Source organism: Mobula birostris, chromosome 18 (assembly GCF_030028105.1).
Source record: "Mobula birostris isolate sMobBir1 chromosome 18, sMobBir1.hap1, whole genome shotgun sequence".
Lineage (NCBI taxonomy): Eukaryota > Metazoa > Chordata > Chondrichthyes > Myliobatiformes > Myliobatidae > Mobula > Mobula birostris.
In genome coordinates this window covers 48,008,311-48,026,253 of record NC_092387.1, presented here as the reverse complement: position 1 = coordinate 48,026,253, position 17,943 = coordinate 48,008,311, and the positions used below count along the sequence as shown (strand labels likewise).

At 41.7% G+C, this 17,943-nt stretch overlaps 1 long non-coding RNA gene across 1 annotated transcript in view; it reads right to left on the bottom strand.

Moving 5' to 3' along the window:
- LOC140212092 (uncharacterized) overlaps positions 1-17,943 on the bottom strand; it is a 120,735-nt gene that overhangs the window by 86,570 nt on the left and 16,222 nt on the right. The gene's annotated exons all lie outside the window — the stretch shown is intronic.

Below are 17,943 nucleotides of genomic sequence, written 5' to 3'. Positions count from 1 at the left end.
AGTCTGCAGATGATATGGAGATTGGTGGAGAGGCACGTAGGCTGAAGAAGGACTTAGACAGATTAGAAATATGGGTAAGAAAGTGGCAAATGAAATACAATGTTGGAAAATGCATGGTCATGCACTTTAGTAGTAGAAATAAATGTGCAGATTATTTTCTAGATGGGAAGAAAATCCAAAAACCTGAGATGCAAGGGGAAACTAAAGGTTAACTTGCAGGTAGAGTCAGTGGTGAGGAAGGCAAATGCAATATTAGCATTCATTTCAAGAGGTCTAGAATACAAGAGCAGGATGTGTTACTGAGGGTTTATAAGGCACTGGTGAGGCCTCATCTTGAGTATTGTGAACAGTTTTGGGTTCCTCATCTAAGAAAAGATGTGCTAATTTTGGAAAGGATGCAGAGGAAGTTCACAAGGATGATTTTGGGAATAACTGGGTCATCATGTGAGGAACGTTTATTAGCTGAAATTTAGAAGGATGGAGTGGGGCGGGGGAATCTCATTGACATCTTTCAAATGTTGAAAGGCCTGGACAGAGTAGATGTGTTTCCTATGAAGGGGGTGTCTAGGTCAAGAGGGCACAGCCTCAGGACAGAGGGGCATCCATTTAAAACAGAAATGCCAAGAAATTTCTTTAGCCAGAGGGTGGTGAACTTGTGGAATTTGTAACTACAGGCAGCTGTGGAGGCCGGGTTGTTGGCTGTATTTAAGGCAGAGTTTGATAGGTTGTTGATTGGACATGGCATCAAAGATTATGGGGGGGAAGGCCAGAGTGTGAGGCTGAGGAAGGGGAGAAAGGATCAGCCATGATTGAATGGCAGAGCAGACTTAATGGGCAAAATGGCTTAATTCTGCTCCTGTGTCTTATGGTCTAACTACTTTTTATTCAAAGTGGTCATGCTGAGAAACCATCAGGAAATCCACCCACAGAAATACATTGAGAATTCCTGCCAATGAATGTGACCGAAAGGAATCCATGAATTTCTTGCATAATAAGAAAGAGCTTGATACAATAACCTAGTTTGTTTCTGGACTTTATTAGTAATGTAAGGCCAATGTTGATTAAATCTTCAATGTACACACAGACTATAACATAACAAGGCATACCAGTCAACATTCATAAACCTTTGCATCATCCTTGCAATCTCAGAATTTCACTGCTTTTTTTTTACACTGTTGGAATTTAAACTAGTCACTTTAAACCCTCATTTACTGAAAAGTTAATGAAAGGAGTAAATATTGCAACAACACATTTTTTGATTTATGCTTTATAGCTTAGAGGAAGTACTCCACTAAAGTGGAAATTGGTTGGACACTTTTAGGAGACTGCAAATAGAATGGACACCACTGTTAGCGGTGAGATTTTTTGGGTTCAATACAAGTCTAAAAGTCTGGCTATTGAGGAATGAAAAAATGTTCAGGGTAATTCATCCAAGGACACACACTGCCCAGTTCTGGAAAATACAAAGATGTCTCAAGAGCAGTAAGCATAGTCACTGGAAAAAGCACAACTAGAAAGTTGAGAACCGACTGTAACTAACAATGGCTGCATCTAAGTATCTGGGCATAAGTCCATAGTGGTAAACTACCAAGGATCATTGTAAAATTGCACTTGGAGGAGTTGTAGAGAATGATGCAAAGGGGGCTAACCATCTCTCAATGTTACCACAACAGTGGATAGCCCAGCTAGATACTTATATTTGAGCACAACTGTGGCCATACCTTTAGGGACATCAGCAACTTCCTCGTGTCTCTTTTATGATGCACCAAAACTTCAGATCTAGTACCCATATTATCTATGTATGTATATCAGTGCACCTAATCGCAGGAGGAAGGTACACTGATTTCTCTCACATTTGACTTAAAACAGGAAATCATATCACCAATGGAGGGTGAACTTCTGCAGGATCCCCAGAACTTACCCTGGGGAGGCTGCCTACTGCTCCAAGCGAGAAAACCGAAGCATGAGTAGACCATGTGGTTCCTCAAGCAACAGATCAACTTGTGGACCTGACATAGGAACAGTGAACCCATTTGTTCAAAGAAAGAAGGATTCCAGAGATTGAAATGGGTTATTATAATACTTCCATATTTTACATAAAAGATATACAATAACTGTCTTATGAAACCTCCATTTCCTGTCCTATGAAACTGTGGTGTATGATGGAGACAGATTTAATTGTTGCATGACCATCTTGGATAGAAAATCAAAAGCACATGTTTCAGAAAACAAAAGAAATACTGGCATTTATATAGTTATTTTCACAACTTCAGGACATTTTAAAGAGTTTCACAGACAAATTCTAGCGTTGAAGTGCACTTGCTCTTAAAATGCAGGAGAAACAGCAACTAAATTCAGCACTACAGGTTCCCATAACCAATAACGACCAGAAAATCTGTTTAGTAAAGTTAATTGAGGAAGGAATATTGGCTGGGGCTTTAGGGAGAATTCAGTTTGGTGCCATGGGATCTTTTGCATCCATCCCATCCAAGTTAACAGATGGAGTATCATTTTAACATTTTTAATGAAAGATGGCACCTCTGATCATGCAGCACTTCTCAGTGCTTCACTGGGAGTGTCAGCCTGGTGTTTTTTTTACGGTAGACTTTAGACTGAGAAGGTAAACACATAGGCATCTTCTCTCTTTGATGATGCAATGTTGCCCATCACTACACTTTCAGTTTGGAGAAAGTGGGAGAAGCTGAAAATGAAATTGTTGAGTGTGAGGACCATTTCTGCCATACAGAGGAGGAGGATGGTGGAGGTAAACTGGTTAGGTCTGTAGCTTAGAAAGAAGCAGAGAGCTTTAAGGCACCTACCTTCTTATTTCGGCTTTTATCCCCCTTCCTTTCCTGTTCTGATGAAAGATCTCAGCCTGAAACTTCAACTGATAATTCTTCTTCATAGTTGCTGCCTGACTTACTGAATTCCTCTAGCATTTTGTGTGTGTTGCTCTGAATTTCCAGCATCTGCGGAATCTCTTGCATTTCAAATATTGTTGTCTTTCTGCAAATACTGCTTGACCATTGTGTGTATTATGTCTGAATTTCCTTTCCCTCCTTTCTGATTTGTTTAAAATCTGTTTTCTACCTTTAGTTAGTTTGGATGAAAGGTTATCAACCAGAACTGTTGACTACATCTCCATATACTGAAAAATTTAAAAGGATAATCATCGTGATCATTTAATAAACATACTGAATTTACCACCAGCAATCTCCATCATTTTGGAAATAGAACAGAGTTTGGACAAACTTGGGTTGTTTGCTCTTGAGCACCAGAGGCTGAGGGGTGACCTGATAAAAGTTCATAAAATTATTAGAGGTGTAGAAAGGGGAGGGAGTCAGAATTTTTTTCCCAGAAACTGGAGCACGTGCACTGAAGGTGAGAGGGGAAATTTTTAAAGGAGATGAATGGGGCAAAGTTGTTTTTAACACAGAGTGGTAGGTGTCTGGAATGGGCTACTGGAGGTGATGTTGGAGGCAGATAAAATATTGGCACGTAAGAGGCAGCTGAAAAGACACATGAATATGTGGGGAATTAAGGCATAAGGATCAGATACAGACGGAAGAGATTTAGTTTAATTCAGCTTTGAATTCAGCGCAGACATTGTGGGCTGAAGAGCTTGTTCCTGGGGTTGTACCGTTCTATATTCCATGCATGTTTACTGGAGAATAGTCCACAATACCAGGACAAACTATGACATTTTGAATGATAAACTTGACCTGCTCTAAAATATGCTGATAACAATGATTATTTATTTAACTTGAGTATAATAAATATAAAAATTATTCAAGGCTTTTCCTGTTCAACAATGAACATAGAACCACCTAACCATTCTCTCTCTAAATTTGTCACTTGATAAATAGCTCACCTGTACTACATTAATACTTGGCACTAAATTTTTAGTGGAACAGCCAAGTGCAGTAAGAACACATCTCCAATATATTGGAGCACTTACTTCACACAAAGCACTGGTGTTTATAATTATAGCAGATTGCAATCAGTTTTGGCCCACTCAGTCCTTGGGAAACAAATTTGTTGCCACAAAATATTAATTTCAACTACAGTTGTGTTATATCATTAGTTTGCACAAGGCTTGTTTTGTAAGAGATTGAATAAGCTTCATGCAAACAATAATTGTGTGCTTTCATTTCATTCCATTACTGCTATCATTTGACTTTCATTAAAAATAATTCTAAAAAAATAATCTTTGTTAAAGATTGTTCATGCATCTTCCCTATTCCATGGGCTTAACCCTTTTACAGCCACTCAACCGTTAGGTTACAGGGTCAGATTCGTACAATACAGAAACAGAACCTTCCATCCCATCATATACGTACTGAACTTTTTGATTATCTACACTAATCCGCACTGTCTGCATTAAATCCAAATCCTTTTCTGCTCTACCTACACAAGTGATTGTATTTGATTCCACCACCTCTTCTGGCAGTGAGTTCCAGAAATCAACCACACTGTGTGTAAAACTCTTTCTCCTGAAATCTACTTTTAAACCCCTTCCTTACACTTTAAACCTTGCCTTTAATGCCCAGACCATAGAAAAAAATATTGACTATCTGCCCTATCTGTGCCTCTTATAATTCTATATGCATCTAGTAAGTCACCTCTCAACCTCCTTTACTCCATGGAAAACAAGCCCAGCCTCTCCAGTTTCTCTCCAGAACTAAAATCCACCAATCTCCATGAATCTGCTCTGCATTCTCTCCAGCTCAACCATGATCTTGTTGTGTGGCGACCAGAATTACACGTAACACTCCAAGTGGCGTTCAACATTTCATGAAGTTTCAACATCATGTCTCAAATTTTATATTCTAAAAAAAATAGGTTAGCTTCAATCAACTCAGGGTGAACTTATTCACCAGACAGCTCTTTGTCCACTATTGTTGCCAAAATATTCCAAAACTCTTGTCAGATAACAGAGGCTTGTCAACCCGCCAGGAAGAGTAGAACGGGATTAGGTTAACAGATGACCAATCCAAGAGCTGGAACAAGGATCCCAATTGAAATTTAAATTAAAGCTGACTCAGGATGAATAATAAATGTTGGTCATGTCTGTGAAATGTACAGTGCATTCCAAGAGAAAATGAATAAGAGAGTGCTCAGGAGTAGATTAAGTTCTGAAGATCAATAGAATATTAATTTATAATTAACTATGGGGTGGCACGGTGGCGGAGTGGTTAGTGCAATGCTTTACAGCATCGGTCCCCAACCTCCGGGCTGCGGAATACATTGCCGCGAAGAATGCAGTGGTGCAGCGGTAGCCGGGATGCACCCAGCACATCTTTAAGAAAAAAGCCGAAATAAACATGCAATTTAATTAGGTGCCGCCCAGCATGTAAATGTCAGCCCAGATGAGAGGCAGATCTGGACCTACATTTACATGCCGGGTGGCACCTAATTAATTTGCTTGTTTATTTCGGCTTTTTTCTTAAAGATGTGCTGGGTGCATTCCGGCTACCGCTGCACCACTGCATTCTTCGCGGCAATGTATCGGTCTCGGCCCGGAGGTTGGGGACCACCGCTTTACAGTACCAGTGACCCAAGTTCAATACCCGCCGCTGTTCGTAAGGAGTTTGTATGTTCTCCCTGTGACCACGTGGGTTTCCTTCGGGTGCTCTGGTTTCTTCCTACAGTCCAAGGACATCCCAGTTAGTAAGTTATTTGGTCATTGTAAATTGTCCTGTGATTATCTAGGGTTAAATCAAGGGTTGCTGGGCAGCGTGGCTCGAAGGGCTATTTTGAGCTGTATCTCAAGCAATCAATAAGCAAACAAATAAAACAAACAAATAGACAACTAGCAAATTCATCATGGTGAGAAAACCCTCCTCACAATAGAGGAAAGAGAAGCAGAATAAACGGTGTAAAGACAATAAGGTAGAAGGGCTGAAATGTGTGTACAATGCAAGAAGCATCAGGAACAAAGGTGATGAACTGAGAGCTTGGATACATACATGGAATTATGATGTAGCGGCCATTACAGAGACTTGGCTGGCACCAGGGCAGGAATGGATTCTCAATATTCCTGGATTTCAGTGCTTTAAAAGAGATAGGGAGGATGGAAAAAGGGGAGGAGGGGTGGCATTACTGGTCAGGGATACTATTACAGCTACAGAAAGGGTGGGTAATGTAGCAGGATCCTCTTTTGAGTCAGTATGGGTGGAAGTCAGGAACAGGAAGGGAGCAGTTACTCTACTGGGGGTATTCTATAGGCCCCCTGGTAGTAGCAGAGATACAGAGGAGCAGATTGGGAGGCAGATTTTGGAAAGGTGCAAAAATAACAGGGTTGTTATCATGGGTGACTTTAACTTCCCTAATATTGATTGGCACCTGATTAGTTTCAAGGGTTTAGATGGGGCAGAGTTTGTTAAGTGTGTCCAGGATGGATTCCTGTCACAGTATGTGGACAGGCCGACCAGGGGGAATGCCATACTAGATCCAGTACTAGGTAATGAACTGGGTCAGGTCACAGATCTCTCAGTGGGTGAGCATCTGGGGGACAGTGACCACTGCTCCTTGGCCTTTAGCATTATCATGGAAAAGGATAGAATCAGAGAGCACAGGAAAATTTTGAATTGGGGAAATGCAAATTATGAGGCTATAAGGCGAGAACTTGCGGGTGTGAATTGGGATGATGTTTTTGCAGAGAAATGTACTATGGACATGTGGTCGATGTTTAGAGATCTCTTGTGGGATGTTAGGGATAAATTTGTCCCGGTGAGGAAGATAAAGAATGGTAGGGTGAAGGAACCATTGGTGACAAGTGAGGTGGAAAATCTAGTCAGGTGGAAGAAGGCAGCATACATGAGGTTTAGGAAGCAAGGATCAGATGGGTCTATTGAGGAATATAGGGAAGCAAGAAAGGAGCTTAAGAAGGGGCTGAGAAGAGCAAGAAGGGGGCATGAGAAGGTCTTGGCAAGTAGGGTAAAGGAAAACCCCAAGGCATTCTTCAATTATGTGAAGAAAAAAAGGATGACAGGAGTGAAGGTAGGGCCGATTAGAGATAAAGGTGGGAAGATGTGCCTGGAGGCTGTGGAAGTGAGCGAGGTCCTCAATGAATACTTCTCTTTGGTATTCACCAATGAGTGGGAACTTGATGATGGTGAGGACAATATGAGTGAGGTTGATGTTCTGGAGCATGTTGATATTAAGGGAGAGGAGATGTTGGAGTTGTTAAAATACATTAGGACAGATAAGTCCCCGGGGCCTGACGGAATATTTCCCAGGCTGCTCCACGAGGCGAGAGAAGAGATTGCTGAGCCTCTGGCTAGGATCTTTATGTCCTCGTTGTCCACGGGAATGGTACCGGAGGATTGGAGGGAGGTGAATGTTGTCCCCTTGTTCAAAAAAGGTAGTAGGGATAGTCTGGGTAATTATAGATCAGTGAGTCTTACGTCTGTGGCGGGAAAGCTGTTGGAAAAGATTCTTAGAGATAGGATCTATAGGCATTTAGAGAATCATGGTCTGATCAGGGACAGTCAGCATGGCTTTGTGAAGGGCAGATCATGTCTAACAAGCCTGATAGAGTTCTTTGAGGAGGTGACCAGGCATATAGGTGAGGGTAGTGCAGTGGATGTGATCTATATGGATTTTAGTAAGGCATTTGACAAGGTTCCACATGGTAGGCTAATTCAGAAAGTTAGAAGGCATGGGATCCAGGGAAGTTTGGCCAGGTGGATTCAGAATTGGCTTGCCTGCAGAAGGCAGAGGGTGGTGGTGGAGGGAGTACATTCAGATTGGAGGATTGTGACTAGTGGTGTCCCACAAGGATCTGTTCTGGGACCTCTACTTTTCGTGATTTTTATTAACGACCTGGATGTCGGGGTAGAAGGGTGGGTTGGCAAATTTTCAGATGACACAAAGGTTGGTGGTGTTGTAGATAGTGTAGAGGATTGTCAAAGATTGCAGAGAGACATTGATAGGATGCAGAAGTGGGCTGAGAAGTGGCAGATGGAGTTCAACCCAGAGAAGTGTGAGGTGGTACACTTTGGAAGGACAAACTCCAAGGCAGAGTACAAAGTAAATGGCAGGATACTTGGTAGTGTGGAGGAACAGAGGGATCTCGGGGTACATGTCCACAGATCCCTGAAAGTTGTCTCACAGGTGGATAGGGTAGTTAAGAAAGCTTATGGGGTGTTAGCTTTCATAAGTCGAGGGATAGAGTTTAAGAGTCGCGATGTAATGATGCAGCTCTATAAAACTCTGGTTAGGCCACACCTGAGTACTGTGTCCAGTTCTGGACACCTCACTGTAGGAAGGATGTGGAAGCATTGGAAAGGGTACAGAGGAGATTTACCAGGATGCTGCCTGGTTTAGAAAGTATGCATTATGATCAGAGATTAAGGGAGCCAGGGCTTTACTCTTTGGAGAGAAGGAGGATGAGAGGAGACATGATAGAGGGGTACAAGATAATAAGAAGAATAGATAGAGTGGATAGCCAGCACCTCTTCCCCAGGGCACCACTGCTCAATACAAGAGGACATGGCTTTAAGATAAGGGGTGGGAAGTTCAAGGGGGATATTAGAGGAAGGTTTTTTACTCAGAGAGTGGTTGGTGCGTGGAATGCACTGCCTGAGTCAGTGGTGGAGGCAGATACACTAGTGAAGTTTAAGAGACTACTAGACAGGTATATGGAGGAATTTAAGGTGGGGGCTTATATGGGAGGCAGGGTTTGAGGGTTGGCACAACATTGTGGGCCGAAGGGCCTGTACTGTGCTGTACTATTCTATGTTCTATGTTCTATAGTGCTATGCTAACTCTAAAGATACCAAGGTAGAATAGTGCAGTTGCCTATTCATTTTCCCAGTGGTGACCTCTGCCTGCAAGAAAGACAAGGGCAACATGTCACCTCTACCACCTTCCTTGCAGTACTAGGAGGTACCCTATATCAACTTCGGATCAGAATCCTGGAACTCCTAATAGTGCTTTGGGGGTACTTCATGAGAAGAATTCCAGTGTTCAAGAAAGAACACTTTCTTCTCAAAGACAGGGAAGGACAGAGAATAAATGCTGGCCTCACCAGCAACTTCCAGATTCTGAAAAATAATTTAAAAGACATTTGGATGATTTTGCATGGCTCTCAGTTGAGGTTCAGAAGGTTAGTTTTTTTAAAACTCTTTTTCTTAACAAATGACAATGCAAGTCACAGAGTCATAGAATACTATAGCACAGAAACAGACCCTTTGGCCCATCTAATCCATGCCGACCTGTTAATCTGCCTAGCCCCATTGACCCTCACCTGCACCATAGCCCTCCCATCCATGCATTTATCATCTAAACTTCCCTTAAATGTTGAAATTTAACCCACATTTACTTTTACCTGTCCCTCTGGCAGCTCATCCCACACTCGCACCACCCTCTGAATGAAGAATTTCCCCTTAAATATTTCAGCTTTCACTCTTAACCTATGACCTTTGGTTCTAGCTTCTCCCAATCTCAGTGGAAAAATCCTGCTTGCATAACCCTATATATACCCCTCATAAATTTAATATATGCAGCCTACTTTTATAAATGGGCACCATTTACTCAGAATCTAATAGGTGACATATGCATTGATTTTGTTAATATAGCTATAAAACTACTCACTCAAAGTTTCCACAAGGAATTCTGCAGATGCTGGAAATTCAAGCAACACACATCAAAGTTGCAGCAGCAGGCCAAGCAGCATTTCTAGGAAGAGGTACAGCTCCATTGGTGATAGGCTTTATTAATTACCGTGAAATTGCAGCAAGAATAATGGAGGGGTGATGAGCATCCACTCTGTGATGCAGGAAATGTAGCAACAACTCCTGCAATTCACGCATGTACAGTCATTAATGCAAGCTCCAGAGCTGTTGTCAGTATCAACTTGCTCCTCCACTGGGTGCTGCCCCCTTTGGTGTGATCAGTGAACTGATAAGACAGTCAACAAACTGCAAATAATATTGTCAAATTAAAATGTGAAAAAGATGAACATTGTTAAACCAAGTGTGCCTATGTTCTAAATGATATGCTAAAACATTGTTATTGCTTAACAATCTCTTTTGACCTTAGTACCAGAGTTTAAATCAATTGAGATTAATTCTTGAAAATATAAACTTAAAAATTTCACATAATTTCCCTAAAGAAAAGGTATTTTTATTTTGTAAAGTTTACTTCTGATTCTTCAGTTTCTATTTTAATCTTGCGCCTTTTCTTGCAGCCTGTCACCAGATTAATTTTTAACAAAACTACAGCACTGATTTTTCTCTTTGAGAAGTGCAATGGTTGCTGAAGGTGATAAAAGAGGAAACTACATCACAAGAGATCACAGCATCTTTGTGGACAGCCGTATGTTGGGGGTTTGTACCGAGAGCTGGTGCCAGCTTCTGGCCTCTTATTTCTGGTGAAATTGTTCATTTCCAATATTCTTCATAGAAGTACGACATTTGTTGGAATTATGATCTCCCCCGAAACATACACACTGAACTAAGAGAAACTAGCCCACATTGTCAGTAATTGTATGGCATGTTCCAGTTCCTTACAAAGCAGATTTGTTTATTTTACGCTTTGAGTTTCACTGCCAGCCCTCCCAATAATCTCTTGTAACGTTGGCACTAAATTTCCCTATGTCAGAACGACACCCTAAACCTGTATTTTCTGACCATGGGCTTGATCACACTGGGCAGATTGTTCACTCATTCATTGTCCACTGACATAAAAAAATCAAGATTCAAAATTCAAGATTATTTAATGTCATTTCCAGTACACAAATGTAAAGGAAAATGAAATAATTGCTACTCCGGATCCAAAGTAGCATATAGAAAGTCAATAAGATAAAGAATAAAATTTTAAAAACTCTATATAAATATTGCATAAATGCATGAGATAGCTAACATAGATAGATTGACTGTATGTTCACAGTGATGCCTGGTAGAGGACAGACTGAAAGGAAATGGTACTGTAGTGGTGGTGAGGGATGTTGTGGGTGGCTAGTTGACGGAGGTGTTAATTAACCTTATTGCTGGGGGAAGGTAAATGTTTTTGAGTCTGCTGGTCCTGGTGTGGATGCTATGTAGCCTCCTCCCTGACGAGAGTGGGACAAACAGTCCATGAGCGGGTGGGATCCTTCGTGATATTGCTAGTCTTTTTCCCGTAATAAAAATTATTTTGTTAACTTTTAGACCAGCAAACTCTTACTCAACACCATGCCAATGAACATTGAATTCTGAGACGGCATTTAATATGAACGCAGCTGCTGGCTCTGACACACTTCATTTTCATCTGGCAGTGTTCTAGATCCTTAGACCATGGGAGGCTAGTAATGCTAGTTAATCTGAAATCTGGGGCTGTTATTATGCTTCAGAATATCAATACTCTGTTGATGAGTTCAAAAGTATAATCTTGCACCATGGAAGCTTTAAACCAGAAGACTTCAGCCCAGTTTAAATAAATAACTTACCATGGACTGAGCAACCAAATGAATTATGGGCAAATAGCAATAGGAAGCAGAATAGTTCAATGCTGGATTTAATTTTCTAACTTACTGACATTTGCTAGTTTACTTTAGCCCAACACCCCTATAGAGGTATAGGCTGCCAACAGTAGGTCACCAGAGTCCTACTGATAGATTATAATTTAAATGGTAAAAAATTGCAGCATGCCGTTGTGCAGAGGGACTTGGGAGTGCTTGTGTAACGTTGGCTTGCAGGTGCAGCAGGCTATCAAGAATACAATTGGAATGCAGACCTTCATTGCTAGAGGGACTGAATTTAAGAGCAGGGAGGATATGATGCAACTGTATGAGTTACTGATGAGGCTGCACCTGGAGTACTGTGTGAGGTTCTGGTCTCCTTACTTGAGGAAGGGTATAGTGGCTTTGGAGGCGGTGCAAAGCAAGTTCACCAGGTTGACTCCAGAGATGAGGAGGGTTAGTCTACGAGGAAAGATTGAGTCGACTGGGACTGTACTCGCTGGAATTCAGAAGAAGGAGAGGAGATCTTATAGAAACGTATAAAATTAAGAAAGGGATAGATAAAATAGAGGCAGGAAAATTGTTTCCACTGGTAGATGAGACTAGAACTAGGGGACATAGCCTCAAGATTCAGGGGAGTAAATTTAGGACAGAGATGAGGAGGAACTGGTTTTCCCAGTGAGTGGTGAATCTGTGGAATTCTCTGAATTCTCTGCCCATTGAAGCAGCGGAGGCGACCTCAGTGAATATATTTAAGACAAGGTTGGATAGATTTTTGTATAGTAGGGGAATTAAGGGTAATGGGGAAATGGCAGGTAGGTGGAGATGAGTCCATGGTCAGATCAGCCACAATCTTATTGAATGGCGGAGCAGGCTCGACGGGCCAGATGGCCTACTCCTGCTCCTATTTCTTATGTTCTTATGTTCCTCTGTCCTGGACCAGTCTTTCAAGTTGTGCCCGGGTGTAGCCCATCTTCAAAGATCCTTCTTCTCCTAGGGGTGATGTCCTCGGAGATTCTGTTGGTGTTTTTGTAGCTCTGGGTTTTCACAGGTTAGGGTTGCTAGCCCCATGCCCAAGCTTCCTGCTTTCACTGCTGAGCTTGGGACCATTTATGGTGGAGTTAGTCTGTTGCTAGCTCTAGTGCAAATGGGTGGTTGTTGGTCCATGGTGGGTTGAAAAGCTTGATTCCTTGTTCTCTGACACTATAGACATTCATTGCAACAACACACACAAAATGCTGGATGAACTTAGCCAGTCAGGCAGCATATATAGAAAGCAATAAACAGTCGACTTTTCCGGTCAACACCTCTCATGAGTATTTATCTAACTTGACAACATTTGAAAATGTTTACTAATATTTTTGCATCAGTATTTCTCATTTTGTATAGTTTCCATTCAGAGACCACACTTACTCTAGTGGACTTCGTTAATTGTGCATTTTACTACCAGCTCCATTCCTTGTGCTAAACATGCATCCAAAAAGGAACCAGAAGCATTCAATATACAAAGATGGATGATACTATGAGCAGGATGGCCTTGTGTTGGAGAATGTGTTGAGGGTGGACAATATCCATGAGAACAACAGCAGACACTGGGTACCTAGCTGCAGAATCTATATTTAGGGGGCACTGTTTCAGGACTGGGGGCAGATACTTGGGACTGAGATGCAGAGAAATCACTTTATTCAGTGAATCTTTGGATTCATTTCCCCAAAGAACTGTGGATGCTTAGTTGTTGTATACACTTAGTGGCCACTTTCTTGAGTACACCTGTACACCTGCTTTTTAATGCAAATATCTAATCAGCCAATTATGTGGCCACAACTTAATGCTTAGTAGCATGCAGACATGGTCGAAAGGTTCCGTTGTTATATAGACTAAACATCAGAGTGGGAAAGAAGTGACTTTGACCATCGAATGATTGTTGGTGACAGAATGGGTGGCTTGATTATCGAAGAAACAGCTGATCACCCGGGATTTTCATGCACAACAGTCTCTAGAATTTACAGAGAATGGTGCAACAAAAGGAGCATCCAGTGAGTGGCAGTTCAATGTGTGAAAGTGCATTTTTAATGAGAAGAGGTCAGAGGGAAATGGCCAGATTGGTTCAAGCTGACAGGAACTAACTCAAATAGCCACGTGCTATAACAGAGGCATGCAGAAGAGCATCTCTGAACACACAACACATTGAACCTTGAAGTGGATGGGCTATAGCAGCCGAAGACCACAAACGTATGCGCAGTGCCCACTTTATTAGTGGCCACTGAGTGTAGGTTCAAAAGCAAACAAAAGAAAATCTGCAGATGCTGGAAATCTTAGTAACACACACACAATTCTAGAAGAGCTCAGGAAAAAGTACAGTCGACGTTTCAGGCCGAGACCCTTCGGCAAGACTGGAGAAAAAAAAGATGAGGAGTAGACTTAAAAGATGGGGCAGGGGAGAGAGAAAAACACAAGGTGAGAGGTGAAACCGGGAGGCGGAGGGATGAAGTAAAGTTCTGGGAAATTGATTGATGAAAGAGATAGAGGGATGAAGAAGGGGTAAGCTAATAGGAGAAGGCAGAAGTCCATGGAAGAAAGAAAAAGGGGGAAGAGCACCAGAGGGAGGCGATGGGCAGGTAAGGAGATAAGATGAGAGAGGGAAAAGGGGATGGAGAATGGTGAAGTGGGGTGGGGGGGCATTACCGGAAGTTTGAGAAATCGATGTTCATGCCATCAGGTTGGAGGCTACCCAGACGGAATATAAGGTGTTGTTTCCCCAACCAGAGTGCAGCTTCATCCCATTCCCATTCTGATATGAGAAGCAGGATCTCCCAGTGGCCACCCATTTTAATTCCACTTCCCATTCCCATTCCAATGTCAATCCAAGGCCTCCCCTACCATCCGATAAACTGGTCATCTGGTTTGCTGCCCCAGTGCAGGGTAACTCCCAAGAAAGAAGCTGAGTACAGAATGACTTCGTTCAGTATCTCAGGCATGGCCAGTGGCCTCGATCCTGATGCAAAGTTCAAAGTAAATTTATTATCAAAAGTTCATATACTGTGTGCCATCATATAATACCTTGAGATTTGTTTTCTTGCAGGCAGTTACAGGAAAACAATAGAACTTATGAAAAACCAACTGTACATCACCCAAGCCCGACAAACAACTTCAAGACAGGATAAAGTTCTTTAGGCTACCGTTTTGACCTTGGTAAGGTGCAATCGAGGCCACTTTGTGTCCTTTCACTGGCTGGCGTTATGGAAGGTATGAACTCCTTGGGGCTCTCGACAATGTGCATGACATTGCTTAGTGCTCTTGAGAGTCAGGGAGAACTAATCGGTGCTGAGGTGTTCATCAATCTGATGTAATGATCTTTGACTTCCTTTTGAAGGGGAATTCAAATTCGCATTCAAGTTCAAGTTTATTGCCATAGGCATACATACACAGGGTTTAAATGCCATGGAAATTAGCTATCACAAGTGGCAGCTCGATGCATTATAAACACGATAGACAAAGGCGCCACAGTAACATAGTGGTTAATGCAATGCTATTACAGCGTAGATAATATAAATAAATATATTGTTTACAACTTCAGTCTGGCAACCTCTGCGACAACACTGGTTCCAAGCTGTATTGGCGCTTGCCCTTCCCTCTGACTACATCAGTGATGTGGAGAGGGGGAACCCACTGCATGGGCAACATCCAGTTCTTCAAATCTTCCTGCCCAGGCTTGCGCCCTGGAGAGGACACAGTCCACCAGAGGCGCAAACCCATGATCCCCTGGGCTTGACAGCTGCCTACTACTACTAATATAAATAAATAACACTGACGTGCCTCCCACCTAGCGTTCTAGGTATGATGACACTAGTCACCACTGCTTGGACAGGTGGTAACAGTTACAGGATACTCTGTTGGGTCACTGAAACAACAGAAGAAGCCCAGTAACACAGCAGAGCCCACGAGGAATTAATGCATCAAACAATCTGCTGGTCTTTAAAACAAAAGTCTAGAGTAACAATGAGAATAGCCAATGGGAAGTATGCCGCAACTATAGACTGTTTAATAAAAGCCTCTTTTAATCCCAATAATCACAAGATAATTTGCAGATACTGGAAATCCAGAGCAACACATATAAAATGCTGGAGGAACTTAGAAGATCAGGCAGCATCTATGGAGAGGAGCAAAGTGTTGATGTTTCAGGCTGAGACCCTTCATCAGGACTCTTTGTCTAAAGACACTACACAAGGGTGTCAACAAGAAAAAATTTGTGATAGGACAAAAGCTTGGTGAAAGCTTTGGGTTTTAAGGGGCTGTTTTGAGGAGGAGGGAGAGTGGGGAGTGTTAGGAAGAGACTCCTGACTACCAAAGAACAAATTGTGGAGAGATTAAATTCAGGAAAGCCGATGAAGCAGAGATGAAGATCTGGTAGGTTAGGATGAAGTTACAGTGACAGAAAGTGATGGGACAGAAGAACTTTAAAGTTCAGTGCATTAGCCAGCTGGAGAGTGATGGGTGTCTATAATCTAATACAAGTTTGCTTATGTGCAGCAGAATCTTGGATGACTTCAAGTTGACAGAAAATGTAAGGGAAGCTGGCAAGCAGAATACAGAGATGATTGAGATGAGAAATAACAAAGGGGTGAATGATGGTGTCAGGAATGATTTGAAACATTTGCTTTCTCTTAAGTTATATTAAGTGCTTGTGCTGTGAAATGCTTCCAACGTTATGCACGAAACTTTTAATTTCCAAAGCCAGAATTATTAATTGGATCTGTCCCATTTTGATTCCTCGCCAGTGTGCTGTGTCATAGTTCCCCACCACTATGAACTGGTGGAGCATCTGTACAGCCTGTGAGCAAGGGAAGTATGTTGTTTGCACTCTAGCTGACAGTAGCAACTAATGTGTTAAGCATTACATATTGAGCATGGATGACAGCTTGACGTGCCCAGATGGAAAAAGGAAATTAAGTATTCAGCTACACTGGACTAGGCACAACCCATTGTTCTAAATCACCGTTCTGCTTCGGAGCTTTATTTTTACAAGATGTTGATGCTTAAGTGCCCTGATGAAGGGGTGTTGGTCTGAAAAGTCAACTCTTTGTTCCTCTCCATAGATGCTGTCTGACCTGCTGAGTTCCTCCAGTGTTTTGTGTGTGTTGCTCCAGACTTACAGCATCTGCAGAACCTCTTCTGTTTATAATATTAAATGAAGCTTTTAATACTAGGAGTATGCAGTTGCTTTATTTAACCTTCCATTATTTTGTGGTGTTTTTGGAAGTAAACCAACACTGCTCATTTCATTGTAAACTCATACATTTCATAAGATTTGTCTTCAGGGCAGTGCTCAGTGGTTACAGCACTCTTGCAGAGATGTTATTTTTTTCAGCAAGATTTAAACCATTTCTCCATCTACCTTCCTGAAAGATTCCATGGTGCTCTTTGGTAGGAGCAGCAAACACCCTGTTCTTCCCCAAAAGACAGGGATACGTGTTCATAATGATATGTAGACAGGTTTAATTAAAGCATTTCCTTTGACTGACTGGAGTGTCTCAGTTGTTGTCCCAAAAGGCAGCAAGGCTGCTCAAACAGCAAGGTGATTATATCCAAATATTCTGTGTATGCCAACATTTTTGATGGATAAATCTTGACAGAACAGCAAAAATAATTCTCACTTCTTTGAAACAAGATCTTTGACAACTGATTATTTAAAAGGATAGGTTGTTTCAAGAGGAAGACAGTGCAACATTAACAGTGGAACATTCCTTCACACTGGGGAGCCAGTCTAGATTTCACTGTATATGTATTGGTATTAGTTTACTACTGCCATATGTACTGAAATACAGTGAAAATCTTGTCTTGCACGCCGTTTATCCAGATCAAATGTTTACATAGTGCATTGAGCCAGAATAAAGTAAAACAGTAACAATGCAGGATAAAGTGTAAAAGCCTCTGAAAAATTACAGACCAGGTAAATGATAAAGTGCAAGATCATAGCGAGATAGATTGTGAGGTCAAGAGTCTGAAAACATGGGATAGAAGTTGTCCTTGATCTGTTTAGCACAGATTGGGAATTGAACCAAAAAACATCTGACCCCAAGGTGAGTATCATCTCCTCTTCTCTTTAGGTGTTCCACTCTAGAACTTCAACAAATGTTACCTAACTGGGTGGATTGTTTATGATGTGGAGTGGTCTTTCTGCTGTTTATACAATGTGATTTAGGATTTACAAGAGTGTTCTTCACATCACTCTTTCCCCTCTCAGAGTGGTTGTTGCCCGGTGTTCCCAAGAGTGAGTGTGACCACTCATTTTATCAAGGATAGCTGCAGGCACATCCTCAAATCTCTCCTCCTGTCTGCCTGATAAACTGCTCTATGATGGAAGTTAGAATAGAGCAACTGTTTCAGGAATCTGCCGCTTTATGTGAAAACAAAATGTCCTGCTTAATTGATAAGATTGATCTGAGCTAGGGCATCAGGGTTGAGAATGTAAGTTTGAGTGAAGAAACTGAAATTAG